Source organism: Phyllostomus hastatus, unplaced genomic scaffold, assembly GCF_019186645.2.
Source record: "Phyllostomus hastatus isolate PE091 unplaced genomic scaffold, TTU_PhHast_1.1 phas_contig_29, whole genome shotgun sequence".
Classification (NCBI taxonomy): Eukaryota; Metazoa; Chordata; class Mammalia; order Chiroptera; family Phyllostomidae; genus Phyllostomus; species Phyllostomus hastatus.
In genome coordinates this window covers 19,736,911-19,751,205 of record NW_025333835.1, presented here as the reverse complement: position 1 = coordinate 19,751,205, position 14,295 = coordinate 19,736,911, and the positions used below count along the sequence as shown (strand labels likewise).

Sequence of the window (14,295 nt, the reverse complement as noted above, 5' to 3'; positions counted from 1 at the left end):
ATTTGTGCCACACCCTGTTGATACCTTAGGTTTCAGAAGGCCATGGATAAAAAGAGGAGTATTTTAATTGTTCTAACCTTTTTGTATAGTGTTGATGTTATTGTGCAATACATCTGTTTTATAGATTAATCAATTATTAATCACTGAATTTTAAAATGACTTTTGCAAAACTACATTAATATTTCATAAAACTTTGCTGAATTGTGTGTTATCTAAATACATGCATTAGACCTTTTGTGGGTTCCACTGATGGTTGTTAAAAAACTCTGTATCCTAACACGTGTGTATGTTAGTATTGGATGTCATTACATTAGAGAATTTGGGGCTCAAGTGTTCATGTTACTGGTGATTTTCAAAATTGTAGAATTCAATGCACAATCACTACAGATTCTCTTAAAAACACAGAGAATATGTAAATATTAATGTCTGCAAAAAAGACGTGCTCAACATTATCATAGTAAATATAAAATACATTGAATTCCCTACTCTTTTATCTTTAGACTTTAAAATTGAATGAAAAATAGGTTGGTTTTGATAAGAATAGATTCCGTGTTAAAACTGTTTTAGCCCTGGCTGGTGTGGCTCAGTGGATTGAGTGCTGGCCTGTAAACCAAAGGATTGCCAGTTCTATTCCCAGTCAGGGTGCATGCCTGGGTTGCAGGCCAGGTCCCCAGTGGGGGCACACAAGAGGCAACCACACATTGATGTTTCTCTCCCTCTCTTTCTCTCTCCCTTCCTCTCTCTCTGGAAATAAATAAATAAAATCTTTTAAAAATTAAAAAATAAAACTATTTTATACCTGTATTTATGACTATACCTTAAATTTAAGTGAAAATTTTACTTTAGATGCCATTGTACAAGAAGCATATATGTATTTGCCAAAAGTATAATTTAAAGAAGCTTATAATAAAAATATAGTAATTTTATTGTAATAAATTTGTAACATTTGTAGCTTCCAGGTAAAATATGCATGCTTTTATTAACTATGTTTTAAGTAGTAGTATTGTATTCATTCTCTCATAGTCTTTTTTTAAAAGTAGAAAAACAGCAAGGGGTATTAACTGATTTTTTTTTTTTTTACCCAGAGCACTAGGCAGTACTTGTGGTAGAAAGAAAATATAAGCTATGTTTTAATGCTCAAAAATGTGTGTGTAAATATTTGAATGTTAATGCATATGGGTATATATACATGTATGCATGCACATATATACACATGTGTATATTTGTTTATGTATGTGAATTGACAGATGGCATAGAGGTGATAGATGACAGGTAGATAGATAGAAACATATATGGCAAATTGTGCTTATGATTAACATAATCTAAAGCAGAGATTCCTGAAATAAATTATTGTTGCATAAAACATAAAAATTCTTATAATTAAGGTCAACCAGATATTTTTAACCCCTGAAGGAAGTTTGTAAAGATTAGTATAGGTGTGACATAGGCCGGTTTGCCACAACCCGATGATAAGACAAACACAGACAATAAAATGTAATAAAATGTAATGCTTTACTATTATATTCCTATTATCCTCTCAAACTTCTCACTGTTTCTCAGTCATTACAAATTAAGTTGTGGCTGCTTGTATATATGTATGTATGTATTTTTAATTTATTTTAACAATTATTTTATTGTTCAATTACAGTTGTCTGCATCTTCCCCCAAGCACTGCCCCCTGCTTTTCTATTTTCACTAAGTTCATTGTAATTACAGAATTTTAAGAATGTGAAAAGAATCCCTCTTCTTCACCCCCATGATTATTTCAACCATCGAGCCCCCATTTTTTGTGTCCTGAAGTATTATTAAATGACCTCTGCTTCCAGTTTCATCATACTGTCACCTAATCATTTTTTCCTTTACATACATCTAATCATATTCATCTTCTTAAAATCCTGCTAATATCAGTATATCTTAGCATGATTTTGATGCACTCTATTGATCAGGTGCAAACTTCTCTGCACCTTCCTTTCCAATAATTTCCCAATTGTACTCTCCACTTCTGACGTGCATTACACCTCTCTGTACTGGTTTGTGCTGATCTCTCTGAATGAAACACCTAACTCTTTCATTCCTCTTGTTTCCCTTTCAAGTTTTACCACAAGCATTACTTCTCCAAAAAGTCTCTCCGATTCACCTGAGTGGGTGAAAAGATGTCCTCTTTTTTCTTTCCTCCAAAACCTCAAATTTACAACTTTCACTTAGCTACCACCATGCCATTTATTTTTCCATTTGCCAAACTTTGATGCTAATGTCCGTTAATAATTATGTCTTTTTTTTTATTAAACTCAAAGCCTCTTTAGGGAAACATCTTCATCTTTGCATTACTAGACTTTCAACAGGGCTGAAACATTGTAGGCTCTGAATCAACAACTACTAAAAAACAGAGTTAAGTGAAATATCCACAGCAGAATATCAAAAATATGAATTATGCAAGTCACTTTCTAAATTTATATTAATTTATGTATTTACATATTAATATTAACTAGAGAGAGTAAACTAGGAAACAAAACTTTTCTGAAGTGCTTATTATATAAAACTGTTAAGAACAGATACTACACTTGATCTTAGCCAAAAGACCAAGAAGCAATGAAGTGCTTATTATAAATACAGATTTCTGTGTCCCAAGAGGCAGAAATTTTGATTTCCCATGTCTGTAGGACACAGAAATCTATATTTTGATTAACTCCCAACTTGATTCTTTTGCATACTAAAGTATGAAAATAAATTCTTATAAAATATTGTTAGAAACAATGGAGTAATTTTAATAGACTAGTTGACATTGGAGGGAAACTCTCATCTTTGTTTTTATGATGTGTATAGTTGAATTATAGAAATTTAAATCTCTGAATCTGGACCATGAACAAGTTTCCTCATGTGTCAACTCTGCTGCCTCCACATATCTCAAAATGGCAGGTATAACATTTTTTCTCCTAATATGTAAGTTTCTTAATAGCTTTAGCAGTCACAGTTGCTTGATGATTTAAGCATTAACTGTGTTCAAACGAAATACACCATTTCAAACATTAAATTTCTGTTAGCAGAATTTGAGGGGCAACCAAACTTATATAATGCATGCATATCTCTATCACATACGTGTGTGTACTAAATTTAATGAATTCCAGTAATCAGAAAAGGTGATGAAACTAAAATGTCTCTGAAACTTGAAATATATAGTATCATTCTCCAGAATACACACTAAAATTTCTATATTTGGTCCATGTTCCTAAATGCATTTATTTCACAATTAATGAAGTAAGATAATATAAACATGTATTATTTTCTTCACTTAGTCTTCTCTTTAAGTGAAATATTCATCTCACAAAGAGCTTTATATTTCTGTATGCACACACATGCATATACATTCACATACTGTTACTTAAGTGCCATGTGATACTTTTAAAAATCTTTTGTCTTCCAAATTGTATAGACTTTTACTATTGATTTGGCTTATCTAACTAATTTTCAGAAATGAAATGAGTTTTCTGATTAACTTGACTCATCCTTAAATGTTTAGATTAAATGTCCCTTAATGTGCCTGCTCACATCTGGTATTCCAGATGTTTGCTATTATAATTACATAAAAATTGACACAGCATTTCCAGGATGATAAAAAAAAACAGTGAAAAGTGAATAAAGGCAGAAATTTTTCCTTTCCTGCTTATGATTCCCTAGACATTGGGTATTCTGTACTGTATAACTCAAATCAATTCATCAAAACCTAATCTAGCCTTAAATAACCTAGAGTTTTATATAGCATGAAGTAAATTTCCCATTCAAAGATTCTTTTGAGTGCAGAAATCTTCCCATAAGAATTTGCTAAAAGAAACCTGTTAGAAATATTTTCTTTATCATGATGATTAAAAAAAAATAGGAACTGGGATTTGATGTGGTATGGTGCAGTCTGGGCCAGGCAGCCGTGCCCAGAAGGCTTGGCAGCTACATAGAAGCAGTTTGTAAGGAAAGTTCCAAGTTACAGGTATTAGAAGAGAGGGTAGTGAGATGGAAGTGTCGCTTCAGACGTGATTGCCGTCATGCAATAGGGAAGGGCTCTAGTGCACGGGAAACATGGATGTTTCTGCGTGAGTGGTGGTTAGATGTTTTAGAATGTGAATGTGGTAGGAGGATTTATTATGCTCCCTTGCATTAAAGAGAATAAAGCTGAGGCACAGAAATTTATTTTTTTTTCAATTTATATGAATTAATAAGCAAGATTCCCAATATGAGCAGTAGGAAGAATTTCTGAGCTCATGGCTCTCTAGCAATTTTAATAAGAACTACTGTGTAATTTTATACATATTTATTCAATAGTGGTTCTTTGCACAAAGCCAAACTGGAAAGTGTGTATGTAGGCTGACATTTTTAAATTTTAGTATACTCTAACATACTGAAATAATGGGCATAAATAATCAAGATAAAATGAATAATGCAGACTTCATTTATGATTAAACAAATTCAGGAAGGTAAGAACAGATTCCAGAAGACATAATTTGATTGCTCAAATTCTGATATAATGATTAATCAGTTAAAAGAATTATGGTATTTTACACCAAGTGTAGCAATATTTCACCATGTTTTACATACTTAGTGTCCAGTTCTGGACATCTATGTTAAACAAATATTGGCACACATTATATATTGAAGAAAGCAAGCAATTCAATTCAGGTTAACATATATCAGCATGCTGATAATCTGCCAAACACTTTGCTAGATAATTTAGAGGGTTTAGAAAGCATTATAGGAAACATAATTTGTGAAAGTGAGACTGTACTTACCTCTGTGTGAGGTGGAGTGAGGTTGGAAGGAATATAGTACACTGTATTTCTTTTCAATATATAAAAGGCTGAGTGCCCGTGGTAAAGACACTCTTTTAAAGTAATGCCATAGAAAAGAAACTGAATGGAGTATTTTATGAGGTGGCAACTTTCCTATTTATCTACATGTTCAAGCAGAGGATTGGTGACAATGTTTTTGGCACCCTGAAAAAAAGACAGGGCTGCATCTTATGTGTGTTGAAAACCTCTTTGCAATTCTAAATTATGTTTCTTCCCAGCTGTTCTATGGCAAGTGCAAAAATAGAACCTAGAGATCCTATCTTTTATTCTTTCCAATACACTTTGACTTATCTGGGTGATGTTTACCAGCCTGTGTTATCTCCCTCAGCAGCAGATAATGTATTATTGCCACTTCATATCAGGAAAAGAATCATTCTGAGAAATGTGTCCCCACTATGTGCACTGTATCTTGGAGACTAGCAACACAATAGCTCTTCTTTTCCAGAAGAAGAATAATATACCTGATACAAAGAACCATGCAAAATTCAGAAAAGAGGTTATTATTTGAAATCTAACTAAAAAATTCATTTCATTTACTATTTGAAAAATGGTTATATTGTTTCTGATGCCTTCAGACATAATAATTAGATTATATCTCTATGTTTTTATTTTACTTATATTGTAAAGGTATAGTGAGTATTTTATTTTTTAATTGAAGTAACTGGTTTATAATACTATATAAGTTTCAGGTGTACAATATTATAATTCTTTGTCTGTATATAGAATTGAGTGCTCACCACCAAAAGTCTAGTTTTCATTCATCACACACATTTGCCCTCTTTACCCATTTTGCCCTCACCCTACCCCCTGCCCCCCCATGTCCTCTGTTGTCTTCATGTGTGCGTTTGTTTTGCTTCCCCCTCACACAGGTACAATGTCTTACTGGATGTTCTAATTTCATTATGCTAGTGAACCCCAGCCTTTCTGGCACCAGGGACCAGTTTCACGGAAGACAACTTTTCCGTGGACTGGGGGGCGGGGGGTTGGGTCACAGGAGGCAGAGCTCAGGCCATAATGCCAGTGGTGTCCTCTACCAAGAGGTTGAGGATCCCTGCATTACACAATTCATCAAAGTTATTCCCAGATTTTATATTTGATTCTTATATTGATTGTAGATGGTAACATTAGCAGGAACCAGATTCCCAGACAAACTGAAATAAAGAACAGCCGAGTTTTATCTTCATATTAGTGTGGAACTTCTCTCTAAAGTCTCTTTAGGCTCTTTGATGAGATCCTCATTGTCCTGTTAGCTCAAGCTAATGGGACTTCTGGGACCCTAGCTTCTGAACTTCCAACATATTCTATCAGCTTCTTTGATCGATGTTCTGATTGTTCTTGCTCCCAAGTTAAGAAACACCCTTTTTTCCTCCATGATCACTGCTCAGGTACTTGGAATGAACCTCATGTTGATTCACAGAATCTATCTATCTATCATCTATCTATGTATCTATTATTCTTTTAAAAATTATTGCATTCATTGGGGTGACAATGGTTAATAAAATTGTATAGGTCTTCGTGTACCTTTCTATAATACATCATTGGTATATTGTACTGTGTATTCACCACCCCAAGTCAAGTCTCCTTCCATCACCATCTATCCCACTTCTACCCTCTTCTACCTCTCTGACCTCTCTTTCCCCCTAGTAATCACCATACTGTTGTCTGTGTCTATGAGTTTTGTATTTCTACTCAATCTCTTCGCCTTTTTCACTGATCCCCCAACCACTCCTCCAACAGCTGTCAATTTGTTTTCTGTATCTATGAATCTGTTTCTAAACAGACTATGAGTCTGTTTGTTTACTTTGTTCATTAGATTCCACATATAAGTGAAATCATATGGTATTTATCTTTATCTGATAGACTTATTTCACTTAGCATAATATTCTCCAGGTCCATACATGCTATCACAAAGGGTAAGAGTTCCTTTTATTTATGGCCAGGTAGTATACCATTGTCTAAATGTACCACAACTTTTTTATCTATTCATCTACTGATAGGCAATAAGGTTGCTTCCAAATCTTGGCTGTTGTAAATAATGCTGCAATAAACATATGGTTGCGTATATTCTTTTGAATTAGTGCTTTGATTTTCTGTGGATATATCCTAAGAAGTGAAATTTCTGGGTTATGAGACAGTTTCATTTTTAATTTTTTGAGGAAACTTCACACTGATTTGCACAGTGGCTGTACCAGTCTGCGTTCCCACCAACAGTGCTTGAGAGTTTCCTTTTGTCTGCAATATTATTTCATTTACTACTTTGAAAAAAATCATGGTTATACTGTTTCTGATAACCTTAGACAAAAATTAGGTTATATATGTATATATATATATTTTTTTGTTGTTGTTGTTATTTCACTTACGCTGTATTGTAACACTATTTTTAAATCTTCATTGTTATGGGCACACAATCTGGGGTGATAATTTAATAAAATGTGTCCAATTTGTATTTTAGATGGAATTGAAATTGGCTTTCAGAGCAATGTGGAATATTGAAAACATGATCAACCTATAATACAATTTTTTTCATTTTAATAAGTTGGGGGCTTTATATATGCTAGACAATATTTTAATACATCATATACTTTTCTTATTTAAGCAGTTTTAATTATATGTGATAGTAATTTTATCAATATTGAAAAAACTCATATTTACCAGAAAACATACCAAGCTAATTGGTCATTGTTTACATCCTGGCAATTTTCAAGGTAATATAACATTTCAAAATAAATTTAAGACTCTTTTTGACATGAGTAGTTTAATATTTTCCCAAGAGAAGGAGGTTTTATTCATAAAATCATGTTAGCCTTAAGATATCCTGAAAAGTGACCAAGATAAAGCAATTTTTCACTAACTTTCATGTAATTACAAAAAAATTTTAACAAAAATATGAATAATAAAAATTATTTTGAACCTGAAACATTTCAACTTGAATGTGAATACTACATATCCTTTAACATATCAGTTTTCTCTACTTCAGCAGATGTTTTATATGACAGTTCAGCCAATCAATCCATGTCTTTGCTTAGGGAAAATGTCCTGGGGTAACTGTTCTGTTACAGTACACAAATGTGAAAATATATGGCTGCAAAAGAATTCCAAAGTAGCCCCAACTTGAGGACCTTAGTAATGAAACGCTGCAGAGATGCCCTATACCAGAAGCCAGGTGGAAGTTGTGCGCCTCTGCCCATTATGCAGTTTCCTAAATGGAAATGGTGTATTATAAGGGGGGAGTAGCACAATGCTACTTGAGAGGGAAGTTCTCAAGGACTTCTTTATTCTTTAAGGAAGTCTGTATAAATCATGGGCTTATTTCATTGATTATAAAGTGGAAAACTATAAAAACCCAAGGTTAAAAATACAAAGATGATTAATTTGCAATCAGTTTAAGTATTTGTAATTGAGATATGTAAAATCATCCTCAAAAATATTTTAGAAAATGAAGACTAAAATTGACTAATTTATTTCACTCTAGAATTCATTCATTTTAAAAGGGGTAAAAATATCAAAAACTTAGACTGTCAGGAATCATCTATTTTGGGTTTCAAAGAATACATGGTTTTCATTAGCTCCTTTTATATGAGGACTACACCATGTAGTTTGGGAAATAATGCATACTGAGTGAACATATGTTCCAAAGTCATACTGTGTACTTACATTCTTTACATGAGTGTCATTAATTAGTTGACAAATAAAAAGTCAATTACACTAGCTTTATTAGTTTAGATAATAACATTTTTCTCCAACAACATTACTTAAGTGAAGCAAGACAGAAAGGAAAATATAGGAATATAAACATGATATAAATGTAGTAGAAAAAGCACTTGACTTTAGTCAAAGATGATTTCCAATTACACAAGTGTTTTAGGTGTTACTATTTTCATCTATAAAATGTAGAAAACAGTAGCTATTCTACATAACTCACAGTGTTAATGTATGTTAAAAATGATTATAAAATGAAATTGTTAGGAACTACAAGGAAGCATGTAACTACATAAGCAATAAGTGAACAGAAATGATTGCAAGTCAGTTTGCTTGAGGTCTGTAAATGTAAAGTGTTTAAATTTTGTTTGAAGGATAGGTGCTTCTTAAAGGAGGCAGGTTCAAAAAAAAAAACAACACAAGATACCACTCTCAGCAGACACAGAGGTTTAAGTGTAAGCAAGTGACCTAGCTTTAGAGACCCAGTCTCTTGTCTGATACAATGGACTTAGAACAAGAGACCCTAGAGAAGGGAGTGATTGTAGTTTGTGTTCCCAGCGCCCTTGTCTGGAGGTGGTGTTGGGGACACTGACTGGTTCAGGAACAGAGGCAGGAATGGCAGACTCATCAGTGATATATGCTCACTGTGTCATTTCCAGAGTGTGGCTCTGGTTCAGGTTCCCAGAGTCAAGCGTCCCCTGGATTTAGTCCATCTCCTGGTCTAGGTTCTCCAATCTTCTTGTGGTTCTGAGACTTAACATTCTTCAAAAATGTATTATTTTCTCTTTAAGAAATAGTCATTTTTTGTTGCTTGCAATAAAAAACCTGGTTGTGTTGGAAAGAGTTGTTTGGAAACAAACATGGCTGTAGTAATGTAATTGATACTGTCTTTTAGGGATTAAAATAAGGTTATTAGTTTCATGAGTTTCTCTTTGTTCCTAGAAAATAATCCTTTTCTTTCATCTCTCTGTTCTTTTAGGTATCTTAATGTATTTATACCATCTGGTGGTGGTCTGAGACTTCTTCTATGATGCCTTATCTGAAATGACCATACTCAGAGTCACTCCATAATTTCTCTTATAGCCAAAATCCCTATCAGAACTTAAATTATATTATGGTGGTCATTGTTCTGAAAAGCCTGTTAGAAGTGGCATGTACCAAAAATAAGAGGGTTGATATAGTACTAATGCATACTTTAGTGTCTAATGTTATACTTTTCACCGCAATACAGTGCTTTTTACTGTTCACCTGTGTAATGGAATTGATGGCCTATTCCTTAGAACTGATTTATTTGGCCCAGTTTGAATGAATTGATTCATTTTGGAACATTTGACAGAATAGTTGTTATCAAAATAATGCTGCATAGAGAACACATAAACACATTATTGAATGAAGAATGAACTGAAAGATGATAAGTTCTCAAAGATGATGCTCACAGCAAGAGGATTAAATTGCATAAAAATCAAGTCACTGCTCTGAAATACATGGTGCAATAAAAGCTTGAGAGAAAAATGTAAGACAAACTCAATTTCTCAGCCATTGCCATGAGTCTAGATGTACATCCTACTGTTATGTGAACAATTGCCATGCCTAGAGGGAACGGAATGAATGCCGGCACCTATTGGTAGATAAAATAAAACTGAAGCTTATTCTCCTATTATGAGGCTCACATGCCATATGCTACAAACTAATACATTAAGTTAGCATAATGAGAAAAATAACACATTTTACTACTGCTTGTTTACATTGCAAAACAGTAACACAGTTGTATAAATTTTCTGTAATTCTTTCTTCTTTCAATCCTTTGAAATTAAAGAGAACACAGTCATGTAGAAAATATAGCAGTTGATTTGCTTGGTTTAGAGTATAAGTATATTGAACTTTGGCTTAAATATTATTATTTGCATTTTTTAAAGATATCCCAAGCTATATGCTATACCCTTGCCATCGAGTATAATATTCTTTATGTATCATTTTTTATGAAATAGAAGAATAAATAGAATATATGTCGAGTTTATAATGCTAAACATTTTATTTTTATGAGATTAATTATTTTTATAAATATACCTTAACTATATAATTTTAACTTCCATATTAACTTTATTACTGTATTCCACATATAATAGATATGCAAAATGTCTAACAGTTTAAGTTTTGAGGCAAGCGGTCAATGAGGTTTGACTATTAACTGACAATTGATCCATGGAACTTGGAAACTTAGAGGTCTGCATAACCAAATGTCATTATTTCTGACAAATCAAAGGGAAGATATATGAAGACAAAATGAACAATTGCCTCAGATAAAGAGGAAGCAAATTTAGTCCTCTTTTTCATTTATTCCTGGCAGAAATTCCATGATATCTCAGAACAGAAAAATGGACAGGGCAGGGTGAGACCACCAAGAGTGAAAACGGGTCAAGTGCATGTAATTATTACATACCCAAACCTCTCCTCAAATTACCCAGATAGCAATGGGTCCCGCACTTAGCCACACATTGTGGAACATCCACAGAAATATAGGGCATAGTCTCTCTTTCCAAAGAGCTTAAAATTCAAATGGGATGCCAATATGCCCAGTGTTAAAGTATGGAAAATAAAAACTCAACGGAGAAGCATGCGATGTAACGTAAATGGGATGGACCAAACCACTGCAGGACTCTTGAAAAGTTGAAAGGCTTTGTTCAGAAGATTGGAGTAGTCTCATTCACGAAGAATGTGAAGGACATGGACAGGTTAGACAGAGGTGTTTATACACAGAAATAAAAATCAGAATAAGCAAAGACAGTATGCTAGCCATAAATATGATTTGCCTTCAGGAGAAATGAGTAGTATAGTCTGATGAAATGTTGCAGAATAATTTGATGTATGTTTATGGAGGAAGGGATAAAGCTCATGGAAAATATTTTAAAAGAGTAGATATTGAAACTCTCTGCTAAATAATAAATACTGAGGAAAACATAATTTCATTCCAAGCTAATGCATATTAATATATTCCTGGCTACTGCCTAGCCATAATCCAGGATGTTATCTGGCTAAAATAATTTCCGCTGCTTTGCAGTTTCAAAGGAAGAGGAAGACTCCAGAAGTTATATTATCTAGGATTGCCTAGCTGTTATTAATGTTATACATAGGTAAGATATTCTAGGTTTATCAGCCAGTATCAGTATGTGGTTTCTTCATTTTAAAAATGGTTTCTGTCTTGCTTACAAATTTATTTTAAGACATTAAAATGAAAAATGAATATGGAATTTCTTATAAATTGGCTTTGTAAATTGACACTTTTAAACTTTTATTTCTCTGACACCCCATCTCCTACATCAAAATGTGCAGCAATGGTAAACAAATACATAAAGAGATATTTTAAAACCTAATAAACAGGCATTTCCAGGTATTGGAAATAGAACACATATATGAAGCAAAGAACAGAGAGTAAAGCCACCTGTACCCTGGGTTTCAGGCATCAGTATAGCTGAAGAAGCCTAAAAATTGTCTAAGTAATAAAAATAGAAAACTCACCATTCAAAAATAGGAAGCTCATGCCGCTCACGTCCTAAAACCAACGCTAAACAGGGTTTCCATTGATGCTGAAAGGAGCTAAAATAAGTTAACATCAAATGGGCCATAAAAGTATGACTTATTTGAAAACTTGGATCTCAGAGGAAAATGGGCAAAGATTCAACATAAGAACAGGAACTCAAACAGTTCATCTCTGTCTGGGGATCAGAATTTACAATGTTCCCAAGGCCATTGTACTGTAGGAGCTCCATGTTGACACTTGAAGAATTGGCTCTGGATTATTACACACGTGCCTTGTGGGTTAGCTGATTTAAATCCAGTAGGCAACACAAGTTATGAGAAAGAGATAAGTAAAGAGAAGAGAGGCTCGTTATTCTAATCATGGCCATATACCATGCAAGATAAACCTGAAAAATAAAAATTCGAACAAAGTATTAAAAATAGCAAATTACTTTAAACAAATTTACATTATGTTAAATAAGGATAATATGAGACGACGTAAAAAATTTAATGTCGTTAAAGAAGTAAATGAGTTTTCATGTTGTTGATAGATTTTTTCTTTTCTTTTTTTTTATTTTGCTGTGTAAAAAATATTTTAGTTTGATGTAGTCTCATTTGTTTATTTTTTTCTTTTGTTTCCTTTGCCTGAAGAGATCTGTTAGGAAAAACATTGCTACAAGCAATGTCCAACATTTTACTGCCTATGTTTTCTTCTAGGATTTTTATGGTTTTGGGTCTAGCGTTTAAGTCTTTAATCCACTTTGAATTTATTCTTGTGTGGGGGGTAAGAAGGTGATCCAGTTTCACTTGTCTGTACATATCTATCCAATTTTCCCAACACCATTTATTGAATAAATTATCTTTAGCCCATTGTACCTGTTTGCTTCCTCTGTCAAATATGAATTGACTATAAAGTTGTAGGTTGATTTCTGGGCTCTCTATTCTGTTCTGTTGATCTGTGTGTCTGTTTTTATGCCAGTGGCATGCTGTTTTTGATTATTATGACCTTACAGTATAGTTTGATATCAGGTAGCACAATTCCTTCAACTTTGTTCTTCTTTCTCAAGATTGTTGTGGCTATGCAGGGCCTTCTGTGGTTCCATATACATTTTTGGAATATTTCTTCTGGTTCTGTGAAATACACCATTGGTATCTTGTTAGGAATTACATTGACTCTATAGATTGTTTTGGGTAGTATGGACATATTAATGATGTCATTTCTTCCAATCCTTGAAGATGGTTATGTGTTTCCACTCATTCATATCTTCTTCAATTTTTTTCTTTAGTGTCTTATAATTTTCTGACTACAGGTCTTTTATGTACTTAGTTAAATTTATTATTAGGTATTTTATTTTTTGGATGCAATTGTAAAAGGAATTATTTTTTTTTAGTTTCCCTTTCTGATAGTTCATTATTGGCCTGTCGAAATTCAAGTGATTTCTACATATTTATTTTGTATGTTGCTACTTACTGAATTTATTTAACAGTTCTAGTAGTTTTTGGTGGAATCTTTAGGATTCTATATATAGTATAATGATTTCTGTGAATAGTAACAGTTTTACTTCTTTTTTTCCCATTTAGATGCCTTTTATCTCTTCTTCTTGTCTAATTGCTATGGCTAGAACATTCAGTACTATATTGAATAAGAGAGGTGAACGCAGACATCCTTGTCTTGTTCATGATCTTAAGCTGAATGGTAGAACATATTTACAAATGATACATCTGATAAAGGGTTATTACCTAAAATGTATAAAGAACTTATAAAACTCAACACACACACAAAACAAATGATCCAGTTAACAAATGGGAAAAGGACCTGAATAGACACTTCTCCAAAGAGTACATACAGATGGACAATAGACATATGAAAAGATACTCAACAGCACAAATCATCAGAGAAATGTAAATTAAAGATGCAACCAGGTGTTACCTCACACCTGTCAGAATGGCCATCATCAATAAATTAACAAACAAGTGCTAGCAAAGATGTGTAGAAAAGGAATGCATGCACTGCTGGTGGGAATGCAGACTGGTGCAGCCACTCTGGGAAGCAGTATGGAGTTGCTTCAAAATATTAAAAATGGAACTGTCTTATAACTCAGCAATTTCACTTCTGGGAGTATATTCAAAGAAACCCTAGACACTAATTTCAAAGAATATATTCGCCCCTATGTTCATTGCAGTGTTATTTACAATAGGCAAAATTTGGAATCTGTTCAAGTGCCCATCATTAGATGGGTGGATT

The 14,295-nt window shown here is 33.3% G+C and overlaps 1 pseudogene; it reads right to left on the bottom strand.

The window, feature by feature from the left end:
• Positions 1-2,489: 2,489 nt before the first annotated feature.
• On the bottom strand, positions 2,490-2,591 carry LOC123818973 (annotated as a pseudogene).
• Positions 2,592-14,295: the final 11,704 nt, after the last annotated feature.